This window comes from Meles meles, chromosome 9 (assembly GCF_922984935.1).
Source record: "Meles meles chromosome 9, mMelMel3.1 paternal haplotype, whole genome shotgun sequence".
Taxonomy (NCBI): domain Eukaryota; kingdom Metazoa; phylum Chordata; class Mammalia; order Carnivora; family Mustelidae; genus Meles; species Meles meles.
Window position 1 is genome coordinate 8,496,623 of NC_060074.1, and position 14,044 is coordinate 8,510,666.

Consider the following 14,044-nt stretch of genomic DNA (forward strand, 5'->3'; position numbering starts at 1 on the left):
CATCATCAGTCTGAAAAAAGGGCCCCGAGTTCAGTCCTGAGAACCAAGTATGGGCGTCCATTCAGGGGCATATTTTCTCAGGCTGGGGCGGCGGGGTTGGGGGGGGGGGGGAGAGGAGAGATAGAAGGTGCAGGAGGACAGAGGCCCAGGCCATGGTTAGTAGGCGGAGCAGCATGGCACAGAGGCTCCTCGGCTACTCCGGTTAACATGCAGCCTTCGCCACATATTAGCTTTGTGACCTGAGAAAGTTACGGAAACTCTGTGCTTCATTTCCTAGGACGGTGACACCAGCTCATGGAGCCGCGGCCTCACAGAGCCGTGGTGTGGGTTGAGTGAGTTCATCTGTGTGGAGCGCTCCGAACGGTGTCTGGAGCGCAGCACTCACCGCACGGGAGCTGTTTTCTCTCCAGCGTATGTTTTCCCAGCGTGAGACCTTCATTCTCTCTCCCTCCTCCTCCCTCTCCGTCCCTCTCTCGTTATACGTTCATACGATGCTTTGAATGGCTTTGAATTACTTGGGAAACAAGCCAAGGCCCATTGTATAACATAGAACGGAAAATAACCTTGCGGGGACTAGGAAATTCGCCACTTTTATGGTGTGGAGTAGAGCCTTAGACACGCATCCGTTGGTTTTCTTTGCTGTTGAGAGAACCTGATTCTAGAACAGCAGATCCGGGTCCGGTCTCGGCTGTGTCAGGAGCTGCAGGGTGTGGCCCAAGTCTCAGCTCTTACCATCCTCGGTCTTCCCACCTGACAGCGCAGACGAGGGCGGCCCAGGCCCGCACCTGACTGCGGATCCCGGTGAGCTCTGGCTTCCGAGGGGCTGTCGTGTCATTCCGGGCTCTGGGCTCTGGGGAACACTGGGCTGCAGGGGAGCTGCGAATCCACTACATGGGGGCCGGGGGCAGGGACCGCAGTCCTGGGACGGGTGTCACACATCCAGGTGAGCACGCAGGGGTGGGAGGGACCAAAGAGACCAGAGAGAACGTTCCTCCTGCAAATGATGATGTGCAAATGCTCAAAATATACCGACCCCACACGGTGGGATACGAGCTGTTCAAGGCCGGGTTTCTCCTTTTTGACATGAAACATACGCACATTTCCATGGGACTTGTTACCCGTAATTGCCCCCCTCTGAAATGTTTGTTCTGCATTTGTTTTGGATCCTTTAGGACTCCACGAACCTTTAACTCAGCTTCTAGGACAGAACATTTGTATTTGTTTGGCAGAAATTTTCTCATAGTTCATGTCCAATTATTAAGTAAGTTAGATAGAAAATAGTGATATTACTACACTTTCATGCTGATCGCCCGTGACATTTTCCATAAATAGGAACTTTGTTCATGGGCTGGAATCCTGTTTAATGCTAAGTGCTGTCAAAGGCAGGATTTGGTACACCAGTCTCCTTGGAGAAAAGGATGTGGGCCTCTAATTCAATTACAGATGGAACTGAATTTGATAGCCCCAGACTATTTGCCAGTAATATTTTTGTAGCCACAAATAACCTGGTGACTCAGCATTTTCGTTCACAGTGAGGTCAAAAAAGGGTCTTACTAGTCATTCATTTCCACATTTCTCAGAACATCAATTTAGTGCCTATCACAAGCATGGCCACTCGGAGCAGGAAAGCCTCCATGTCACCAAGGCCACGCGGGAAGGTGTCAAACATTAAGTTATTCCTTCAACCCCAGGTCCTATGGGCTGGCATCGAAACAAAGCAGGAGTCCAGGAAAAAAAATCTAAAACTCTTCTGTTAACCTATCATCGGAATATTTGGTATTGCTTGGACTGAACCAAAAGTCATTTAAAATTTTGTTTCTCGGGGCAGCTGGGTGGCTCAGTCATTGGGCATCTGCCTTGGGCTCAGGTCATGATTCCCGGGTCCTGGGATCGAGCCCCACATTGGGCTCTCTGCTCAGCGGGGAGTCTGCTTCTGCCTCTCCCACTCCCTCTGCCTGCATTCCCTCTCTCACTGTGTCTCTCTCTGTCAAATAAATAAAATCTTTAAAAAAAAATAAAATAAAATTTGTTTCTCAAAATGTAATAAAAGAGAAGTACAAATGGCTAATAGACTATGAAAAGGTTTCTGGCCTCATCGTGGTTTCCAGACATGGAAAATAAAGCAAACTATTCTTTTTCTCCTATAGAAATGATAGTTACTGGAACATCGATAATATCCGATGCTGGTGGTGGAGGAACGGGGCTCTCCCTTAGCTGTCGGGCTTGCGGTTTTGGTAAAATTTGCCACAAAGAAAAAAATCCTAATGTTTTACATATCCTGTGACCCTGAAGTTCTACATTTAAGAAACTCTCTCTTTTTTTTTTTAAAGATTGTATTTATTTATTTGACACAGAGAGAGAGCACAAGTAGGCAGAGAGGCAGGCAGAGAGAGAGGGGGAAGCAGGTTCCCTGCTGAGCAGAGAGCCCGATGCGGGGCTCGATCCCAGGACCCGGAGATCATGACCTGAGCCGAAGGCAGAGGCTTAACCCACTGAGCCACTCAGGCACCCAAGAACCCTCTTAGGGAAATAATTATAAATGTATCAAAGGAGTCGCCTTCGAGGATGAGCGCTGCAGTGTTTTCAGTGATGAACAGTCAAAAACATTAAATGTCCAAAAATAAGGGATTGGTTAATAAAAGATATTTTGCTCGTACAATGGTGCAGCATATAATCCTCAAATACAACGCTATGGAATATGCTTATGATGTATTAACTCACAGACTGTCATCCTGCTAGCGGCTGTTGTCCCTAAATACATGGATGTGAACCGAATTCTTAATTTTTTTTATTTTTCATTTTTCTGTATTTTTTCCGGTGAATCCGTTTGCCACTTTAATCAAAATGATAAAATGTAACAGTTTCCACAAGAAAAAAATGGATAAAGTGTGCTACAACGCTTCTTAAACTTGCATGAGCTTCTAAATGCGATTAAAGCAAACAGATATTGGTCTTCCCCTAAGAGCCCTATGACAGTCACTTTATTAAAATGTATATTTTACTGCTTTGGATCGACTTAATTCCAAATAATCGAGGAGGGTAACATTTGTCGAAGACACTGTACACACACAGATGCGAGTGCCCTTCCTAGACACTGTGTGCAACCCCGGAGGTGGCTGTGCCCTGTTTCCGTGCACAGCCGGGATTTGCAGGCTTGCACTCCTATCCATGCAAAGCATGTGGAAATAATAGGAAGCGCGGACAGACGTAGTTGCTTTTGTAGTCGAGTCCGAAATAATAGGGGTAGAGAGCCAGCGGTCACTGGTACGGGGTGGCCTGCGCCCAGTTCCCGCCTCTGCCCTCTGTGGGCTGTGGAACCTTGGCCAACTCACGGACCCCCTGCAAAGCAAGGACAACGGTCATAGGGACCTCTTCCGGAGCTCACGAGATTTAAATGAGAAGAGGAACGACACAGGGAGAATTTGAAATTAGAAGTGACAAATAAGCACTCCGAAACTCTAGCTGTAGTCCCCATCAGTAGGTCGATGGCGTGGTTGGTGCGTCCGAAGCCTCCTGCCCGAGTCCCGTGTGGCCAAACCCAGGAGGGATGTCTGGAGCAAGACGGGTCGGCAGCTGCCGGCTCGCCTGCACGTACCCAGGGACTGGAAAGTGCCATCCACGGAAAGAAACTGAACTTGGAAGTGCCCTTGCATCATTCCACTGTGTGTGTGTGCGTGTGTGTGTGTGTGTGTGTGTGTTTTCATGGAATCCTTTCGTTGAAAAAAAAGGAAAAAGAAAGCAGTTCAAGAAAAGAGGCTCTGTCCACCATAGTTAATATCGCAAAGGCTGGGGAGGAATATTTTCACTACTGTCTGACCTCGAGCCAACAGGGGTTCTAATCAGGGGATCCTCTTTGAAGTGCAGGATTCTTTTTTTCTCCTTTAAAGTTGTTTAAATGTTACCAAACTCTTAAGTCCCTGGAAGGATAAAAATCTCAGCATATTGGTTAATGTGGCTGAAGCCCGGAGATGGGTGTCCTCACACAAGGAAGGGCCTGATTTATTCAGAGCGCTGAGCACAGGGAACAATGACCACTTTATGTGGTAAAATAATTAACCTGTTAAAACAATGATCGCTTACAGGAAAAATGTGAGAAAAGTTTACTTCAACCAGGAAGACATTGATGAGTTCACTGTCGCTTACTTACAGAATCAGTAACTGAAACCTCAGCTCCAGGCTCCTGAAGAAAAACCACTCTGTCCTGAGCAGGGGACAGGACAAAAAAAAAAAAAAAAAATTGTTTGCTTCCTGACAAACACAACGCTTATGTTTTCAGATCTTAAAAAGAGATGTAATTTTGAAAAGGGATAATCACAAGCAACACTTTCTGCTGAGAACAAAAGCCAAAGCAAAAAAATATTTACGGACATTCCCAAGAAACCGCTATGGCAAATCTCATTGGAACTTTAATTCCTGTGGAGGCTTGGAAACATCAGCACACAGCAGGAAATGAAAGGGCATTTGAAAAATGAAGGACAACTCCAGTCTCTTCTCTAGCCATGCTTCCATAAATTGCAAAGAAAGTCGTTATTTTTAGCAGAACTGCTCTCACGTTTACCAACAGCCGTTCCGGATGTGTGTCCACGGCTCTGAGCCAACGTCACCGTATCACCAGGGATTCCAACCTACCAGAACATTCTGTTTTTCAAAAGCAGTTCTGCCTTGGAATACGCTCACACGGAGGGTAGAGAATGAGAACTGTCACAGATAACGACAACTCGGGGCCTGAGAACAAAAGAAATCTGCCAGTGATCTTAAGGAGTGCGCTGTGAAGGAAAGTCCCTTTTTAGCTCCCAGTGAATTCCTCAGCAATTAGTGGTTTGTCTTGAAATGACAGCAGTTGCAAGAGCTGTGGCCAGAGAACCGCCGCCTGCCTCCATCCTGGGAACAGCCTTGGCCTCCAAGAAAAGGAACTGCGTGGAGCTGTTGTGGCAGCCGGTCTGTTTTTCAAAGCTTTATGGGCCCGTCTTTGAAGAATACAGGAAACAAACAAACAAAAAACAAAGAAAATTTGTCCTCGATCAGGATTCCATAGATATTTCAAAGCAGAGGGATGCATTCCTGCCAGAAAGTATTGTTTCCGAACGAGGAACTGTGTTTCAGGATGTCAAGCTCCTTCGGACATAAGTGGTTGAGGACTTTGCAGGGAAAAAATGTCTATACTGCCTAGAGCAATCTATATTTTTAATGCCATTCCGATCAAAATTCCACCGGTATTTTTCAAAGAGCTGGAGCAAATAATCCTAAAATTTGTATGGAGTCAGAAGAGACCCCGAATTGCTAAGGAAATGTTGAAAAACAAAAACAAAACTGGCAGCATCGCGTTACCCGATTTCAAGCTTTACTACAAAGCTGTGATCACCAAGACAGCGTGGTACTGGCATAAAAACAGACACATAGACCAGTGGAACAGAGTGGAGAGCCCAGATATGGACCCTCAACTCTATGGTGAAATAATCTTCGACAAAACAGGAAAAAACATTCAATGGAAAAAAGACAGTCTCTTCAATAAATGGTGCTGGGAAAACTGGACAGCGATATGTAGAAGAATGAAACTCGACCATTCTCTTACACCGTACACAAAGATAAACTCGAAATGGATAAAAGACCTCAACGTGAGACAGGAATCCATCAGAATCCTAGAGGAGAACATAGGCAGTAACCTCTTCGATATCAGCCACAGCAACTTCTTTCAAGATATGTCTCCGAAGACCAAGGAAACAAAAGCAAAAATGAACTTTTGGGACTTCATCAAGATCAAAAGCTTCTGTACAGCAAAGGAAACAGTCAACAAAACAAAGAGGCAACCCACGGAATGGGAGAAGATATTTGCAAATGACAGTACAGACAAAAGGTTGATATCCAGGATCTATAAAGAACTTCTCAAACTCAACACACACAAAACAGATAATCATATCAAAAAATGGGCAGAAGACATGAACAGACACTTCTCCAACGAAGACATACAAATGGCTATCAGACACATGAAAAAATGTTCATCATCACTAGCCATCAGGGAGATTCAAATTAAAACCACATTGAGATACCACCTGACACCAGTTAGAATGGCCAAAATTAGCAAGACAGGAAACAACGTGTGTTGGAGAGGATGTGGAGAAAGGGGAACCCTCTTACACTGTTGGTGGGAATGCAAGTTGGTGCAGCCACTTTGGAGAACAGTGTGGAGATTCCTGAAGAAATTAAGAATAGAGCTTCCCTATGACCCTGCAATTGCACTGCTGGGTATTTACCCCAAAGATACAGATGTAGTGAAAAGAAGGGCCATCTGTACCCCAATGTTTATTGCCGCAATGGCCACGGTCGCCAAACTGTGGAAAGAACCAAGATGCCCTTCAACGGACGAATGGATAAGGAAGATGTGGTCCATATACACGATGGAGTATTAGGCCTCCATCAGAAAGGATGAATACCCAACTTTTGTAGCAACATGTACGGGACTAGAAGAGATTATGCTGAGCGAAATAAGTCAAGCAGACAAAGTCAAGTATCATATGGTCTCACTTATTTGTGGAGCATAACAAAGAACATGGAGGACATGGGGAGATGGAGAGGAGAGGGAGTTGAGGGAAACTGGAAGGGGAGATGAACCATGAGAGACTATGGACTCTGAAAAACAACCAGAGGGTTTTGAAGAGGCGGGGGGGTGGGAGGTTGAGGAACCAGGTGGTGGGTAATAGGGAGGGCACGTACTGCATGGAGCACTGGGTGTGGTGCAAAAACAATGAACACTGTTATGCTGTAAATAAACAAATAAAAAAAAATTTAAAAAAAAAAGAACAAAAAAAAAGAGGACTCTGACCTTCTGGCATTACTCAAACAGATACAGCGAACTGCCGTGAGAAGCCGCATACTTCCAAAATCATCAGAATTTGTTGAAGACAGTATATTATTTTAGTTTTACAAAAAATGTAAATTTTTTGTGCTCCTGCTCAGCTTTGCCTCATTCCCCATCAAATGCCTGAGTATAAAAGAAGCGTGTGCTTGTCGGTAACTGCAAAGTGTGAGGGAAAGATTGCCCAGGTGCTGCCGTGACGAACATACCACAGTGTTTTTTTCTTGTCTGTTTTCTACATTTCTGAAAAACCATAGTTAAGATTATACTCTGCGTGTGTGTGTGTGAGTGTGTGTGTGTGTTCACTTGATGTTTCATAGAACTTTTCCAAGGTCATGGAGAACACTTCATAATTATCATTTTAAAGGCAATGTCGTGTTTCATGACATAAATACACCATTATGTGTTTCACTTTGTCCTGTTGTATGTTTGGCAGATCCTTTTGAACATGTGCAGAATTTGTGTTTTGTTAATGTAAGTAATGAGGAGGCTTCCTTGCTAAAACATGGAAAGAGTGGTATCTTATATTTGTACATATATGTGTATATTTCAATTTTGGGTACCAGACATTTTGATTTATTTAATATTTTTTATGTCATCTCTCAGAAATGAAGAAGACGTGTTTGTATCTAAACTATATGAAGAATTCCTAAAAGTCAATAATAAAAGATAACCCAATTTCAAAATGGGCAAAAGATTAAAAGAGATATTTCTCTGAAGAAGATACCAGTAGCCCATGAACACATGAAAAGATGCCCAACATCATTAGTAATCAGGTAAATGCAAACCAAAACCATAAAAAGATAATACTTTATAGCCACTAAGAGGACAATAATCAAAAAGACAATAACAGGGGCACCTGGGTGGCTCAGTGGGTTAAGCCTCTGCCTTTGGCTTATGTCACCATCTCAGGGTCCTGGGATCAAGTCCTGCCTCAGGCTCTCTGCTTGGTGGGGAGCCTGCTTCTCCCTTTCCCTCTGCCTGCTACTCTGCCTACTTGTGATCTCTCTGTGTCAAACAAATAAAATTTTTAAAATTTTTTAATAATTTAAAAATTAAAAAAAATTTTTTTTAAAGGATAATAACAAGTGTAGGGGAGGATGTAAAGAAATTGGAACTCATGTAAACTGTCAGTGGGCACGTAAATGGTGTAGCCACTTTAGAAAACAGGTAGCAGTTTCTCGGTTAAACATCCAGTTATCACATGACCTAGGAATATAGGTATTTACCCAAGAGAAATGAAAACCCCAAAACTTTACATAGCAGCCTAACAGCCAAAACATGGAAACAACCCAAATGTGCATCAACTAATGAATGGGTCAATGAAATATGACGGATCCACATGGTAGAACATTATTCGGCAAAGAAGGAATACGATGTTGATAGGCATGGATGAACCCTGAAAATACTTTGCTAAGTGAAAGAAGCCAGTCACAAAAGATTGCCTATTTTATGATTTCCTTATAAGAAATGCACAGAATAGGCAAAGTCATAGAGACAGAGTGTAGTTTGGTGGTGGCCTAGGGCTCAGAAGATTGGGAGGAAAGCCGGAGTAACGGCCATCAGGCACGGTGTTTCCTTGTGAGGAGATGGAGATGTTCTGGAATTAGTGGTAATGGTTGTGCAATTCTGTAAATATGTTAAAAACCATTAATTGTGCACTTTAGATAAGTGAATTATATTTCAAGAGAGTTATTATTTAAAAAGAGAAATCTTAGCACATTATGTGAAACATTGGCTCGATTTTCGTTTGAAAGGTACCAGTGATGAAGCCACCGTATTCTTGGAAATATAGTTTTCCTGGCTGCAAAGCACCCTCAGGTACCAAATCTCTTTATATGTACTAGAGGTGATCTTGTAACCACAGGAGATAATTACTAAATTTCTATTTAGTTTTCAGACAGTTAATTCATAAATGCTTGCATTTTCAAGAACAGAGTTTAGGCTTCCTGAGTGAAACTAAACTAATTATTTTTATAGAAATTAATCTAATTCACAGACTTTTACTATAAGTTCAAAGCCAAGGTGAGCTTTCCTTATCCAGGTACTGGAATAAGATTTATTTACATTTGAATCTCAGACTTTGCAAACATTTTGAAAAGACTCTATATAAGTCTCACATGTAGAGAGATTATTCCCATTGCTATTTTTTCTAAGAACAAATGTAGCCTGGCCAGTTTGATTTAGTTGGCATTTGTTTATTTTTTCACAAGCATTTTTTTCTTTCTTTCTTTTTTTTTTTTTAAGCAGGCTCCACCCCCAGCACAGCCCAACATGGGGCTTGAACTCACAACCCTGAGATGAAAACTTGAGCTGCGATCAAGAGTCAGACGCTCAACTGACTGAGCTGCCCAGGTGCCCGCACAAGCACCTGCTCACAAATGACACTGATTGGCACAGTTGCACAAATGGGGCTGGAGGCCAGGAGTGGCTGTAGAAGCACATGAGGGGTCATAAATATTACTGGGGTTGTTTGCAGAAAATGTAATCTGCCACTAAGGATAATCTTCAAAGCTTATATTTGTCATTTTCACTTTTGTGTGAATATATTCCAGATTCTTTCTGGGAGGAGATTTTCACAAGAGGGAAAGAACCGGAGTATACGGCATTAAAGAAGTTGGGGAAAGGGTATTAGTAAAGGAAGGAAATGGGGCGCTTACGGTAGAGACAGGTTTTACCCACAGCCCGCCTGCAGCTCGACCCAGGAACCTGTATGTGCGCCCCCGCCCCCACACTACTTTAAGTGTGTGAAATAATATTCTCTCTCTGTTGATAGAAATGGTGGATATTTCATTAAAAAGACATTTGAATTCCTTCCACCTTTCCTCCAATCACTTGTCTCCATCGTATCGTACCTCGTCCTTCTCCCACACTGTACCCTACTGGAGACATGGCTTCACGGCAAGTTAATAGGACCGTATACAGAGACCTGAATGGTGGAAGGCATTGCAGCGCCCGGCTTCATTCCCCCGGCCTCCTCCAAGCCAGTAACCTCATTCAACCAGCTGTGCAATGACGATGCCTCGATTTTATATCCCATCGCTGCGCACACCTCACGGCTCCAAATCGGTGCAAGCGAAAAACCATCATGCAAAACAGCTCATCTCCCCTCAGCCCTGCTTCCTCCTCCAGGGTTCCCTTGTTTTCCTAAAGAGCCAACCACTGCAATGGCAGCTCAAAGGAAAAACTTGAGAACCACCCCTTAGAGCTCCCTCATCCTACACGTCCGAGTAATCAGGGCACTCCATCAGTCCGAACTTCCCAGTCTCACTTGAATCTGTCCATTTCTCTCGGCCTCCTAAGCCTGCACCGACTCTTGCCAGGACGGCTGAAATAATCCTCCCTAAGTGGCTCTCTGCCTTTGGATCGACCCCCTTTCAAGACCCCCTTCACACAGGGTCCAAACAACACACCTTCTAAAACACAAAATATGATTATGCGCAACCCTCACTTGAAAACTCTGTAATGGCACCGGTGACCGCAGAAAGTCACACGGGTTACCATCGTCCCTGCCCACCTCTCCGGTCTCCCACCCGCCTGCCTGGGGCTCTTCCCCTTCCTTGAATGAGCCGGGCATCTCCTGCCTCAGAGCCGGCTCTGCCTGGAGAAGGTCTGCACGTGAAAGCTATCTTCGCCAGAGGTTTCTCAGACAGTAGAGATAAAGAAATACGGCAGATCCATTTCATGCCAATATCTGCTCCACATGAAGCAAATTATGTGTGGACACAGGCCATCTGTTACACAGATATAGAACAAACAGCTAACTTGGAAACACTAGCGACTTAATTCGTATTTCTCTTTTCTGTTTAGCAAATAGTACATTCTGTAATGCTTCAAATATTACTTTGACTTTATGATACATTTCAAAATTTTTAATCAAACATATAAATTAAACGTGTGATCCAAATAGGTTTTTCAATGATACAAATTTCAATCACTTTCTCCTAGTTTTTGTTTGTGTTTAACTTAATACTGGAAATTTTTTTTTAAAGATTTAATTATTTCACACAGAGAGATCATAAGTAGGCAGAGAGGCAGGCAGAGAGGGGGAAACTGGCTCCCTGCTGAGCAGAGAGCCTGATGCGGGGCTACATCCCAGGACCCTGAGATCATGACCTGAGCTAAAGGCAGAGGCTTAACCCACTGAGCCACCCAGGCGCCCCAGTACTGGAAAATTTAATTTAAATATGGTGTGATAGAAAGGACACAGGTGGCTTTGAAACCAGGTGAACTGGTTTTCACTCAAATCCCCGAGTGTGGTAATTAGGTGACTTCGAAAAACTGCTTAACCTCTCTGTGACTCAGTTTCTCCACCTACAATATGATGATATTTAGGGGCGCTGTGAAGAGTTAATGAAACAGCATGAAGAGAGTTGGGCCCTTAGCAAACTTTATTCCTCATTTATTTTATATCCTCTCTATTTCTAAATACAGACGTACCGGCAGGTGGTATTTTTTATGTAGACCCACAAACACCCATTCTATAAACACACACCGTGAAGACCTTCCAAAATTGATACTTAGATACAATGTTGTGGGACTATTTGTGTGTGTTATTTGGCACACTGGAGCAAAGCCAAAGTAATTAAGTCTCTTACAAATTTAGTAATATAAAAGGCCCCAGGCATTGGCCATTGTAATTATTCTATTTCTGGGAAGAAAAGAGACAGGTTTATTTGCAGTATCCCATGCTTAATCATTAGTATTAAATGAATTCAGACCAGAACTAATCAAAGAAGCAAACAGCTGATTACTGCTGTTTTGTAAAAGAAAGAAGTAATTGATGTTCACAAAGGTTAAAACGGCCAAAAAGGCCTTTAAATAAATGGCTCAGCTCCTTTTCTCCCTTTATAACTTGTTTTCAATGGTCTTTATCTGTGATTACTTAAATATTCATTTATTTCAGAAGACTTTTTGTGCAAATTCCAATTAAAAAACCAATCACGTTCTTAATAAATGGGGCTAACAACTTCTTTCAAAGGAGGAAACAAATAAATCACAATGTTTCATCTATAAAATTTGACTTCATATGAGTATCTAGGCAGTTAATTCAATTATAACCCAGAAAGATCATGAAGCCTCATCGATTTATTCCTGGTGATTGAGTTCTAGGGCAAGGAAGGGTTCTGATATGCCTTATATGACATGCAGAATCTATTATGTTTTATTTGTTCAATCATTCTACCTTATAATTTTCTCCACAAACATTGTGGACTCACTTGTTGACGTGTCAGTATAACTAAAGTGCCTACGCGTTCGTAATCGCGTCTTCAATGGCTGACCCAGTTACGTTTTATGATCTGGCTAGCAATATTGGCATAATTAGCATGTATTTCTTTTGGCCTTTCAAAGGGGTATTACAATCACTAAATTTAAATTCCAGTGGTGAACCAGAAGGGTGGAATCCTTCCTACTAATTATAAAATAATGCCTTTTTTTGCTTATTCTGAAGGTTGACCACAGTACAGGGTTAGCACAGGGCCTAAACGTGAGAGATTTTTCATTTGATTCTGACCACCCTGGCGCCACCCTGCCTGTTAGAGTCTTTAACAGTTTCTGTAGGAATGTGTTTTACAAGGAAGGACATAATTTCAGTAAACTGGAAGATTTGTTTCCTATAAGTAAAACTACTTTTCCATATAAGAAGATTGTGTGTGTGTGTGTGTGTGTGTGTGTGTGTGTGTAAACTATGTATAAGGGAGAATGTTAGAACTTCTCTATTCTTCTAGAAAGCTTTGACAAATAAGAAAGAAGCCAGAAGATAGGGAACGGCCCATGATACCTAATTTCATGTATCAACTTGATAGGGCTAAGGGAAGCCCAGATCGATGGTAAAACACTATTTCTGTTTCTGGGGTATTTCTGAAAGAGATTAGCATCATTATTGATAGACTGAGTAAAGATCACCCTTACCAATGCAGGTGGACTTCATCCAATAATTAGTTGAGGACCTGAACAGAAAAAAAGGCACCAGAAGGGAACATTTTCCCTCTCTTTTCTTGAGCTGGGTCATCCATCTTCTCCTGCCCTCAACATTGACCCTTCTGGTTTTCTGACCTTCAGATTTGGGCTGTGGTTTACACCACCAGCTTTCCTGGTTCTCTAGCTTGCAGACAAAAGGTCATGGAACTCTCAGCCTCCAGGGGCATGTGGGCCTTTTCCTGTAATAGATCTCTTCTTAAATATGCCTACATATCCATGTGTATCTGACTGGTTCTGCTTCTGGGGAGAAACCTAATACAAGGCTTTGCTTTTAGGTGTGGAAAATATACAAAGGAGCTGCTAGAGAGGAAGGAGCAGTAACAGTACGGTCTGTTCATCCTGGAAGCCAGGGCATGGCCAAGCAGAGTCCCCCGCAAAAAGCAAGGCCATTGACTTTCTATCAAGGAAATATGATCAAAATATTGAGACCTCATGAAAATCAGAGTGTGTTGTATCAGAACCTGAAGGTGATTGCTGAGAGAGATGTGAAGCTTACGGTACAAAAACAGGGGTACCAAAAATGGTCTCATTTAAATAAAACATTCAGAGTCTGTCCTTCTTAGTCCCTTCTCCAGTACAAGAGCTGGTTCTTACAAAGTCACTTGAATTCTATTCTGGGAGGGGCCAGGTCTTTAGAGATACTTGGAGTAAACTGATTAAGCATCTGGTACAGTGAGAGTCCGTGATACCGTCCAGAGAGATGTTAGCACAAAGTAATTACAACACACACCACACACTAGGTTCCTCACTTGGAGATTCCCGGCATAAATTAAAGCCTCCAAGGAATCCTGCAGTAAAAAGGCATGTTTAACACTGTTGAACATGGTGTTTCTAAAACCCTGTTGCGTATACATGCCTTCTTTCTTCGCCACATGCCCGGTAACATTACAAGGAATGTGAGTTTGGAAAATATGGATGATTGTCAATTAAAATGCTTTCAGCTGCAAATAACAGAAAATCCCAAAGAGAGTGGCTTAACCAAATAGGACATTTGTAAAAACCACAAACCGTAACGTTGAGAAGGAAGTTACTGCTGCTGTTACATCAGTGGCTTCAGTGGAACAGTAACGTCAGGGCCAGGATCTCCAGGATTCCCTTGTCCTTTCTTTCGTAATTACGAAATGGTGGAAACAGCTCTCATCCAAGATGGTGAGCTGTTGGGGTTGTCAGCATTCCTTGTTTTCATCCAGAAATCAAAGCGTTTCAGAA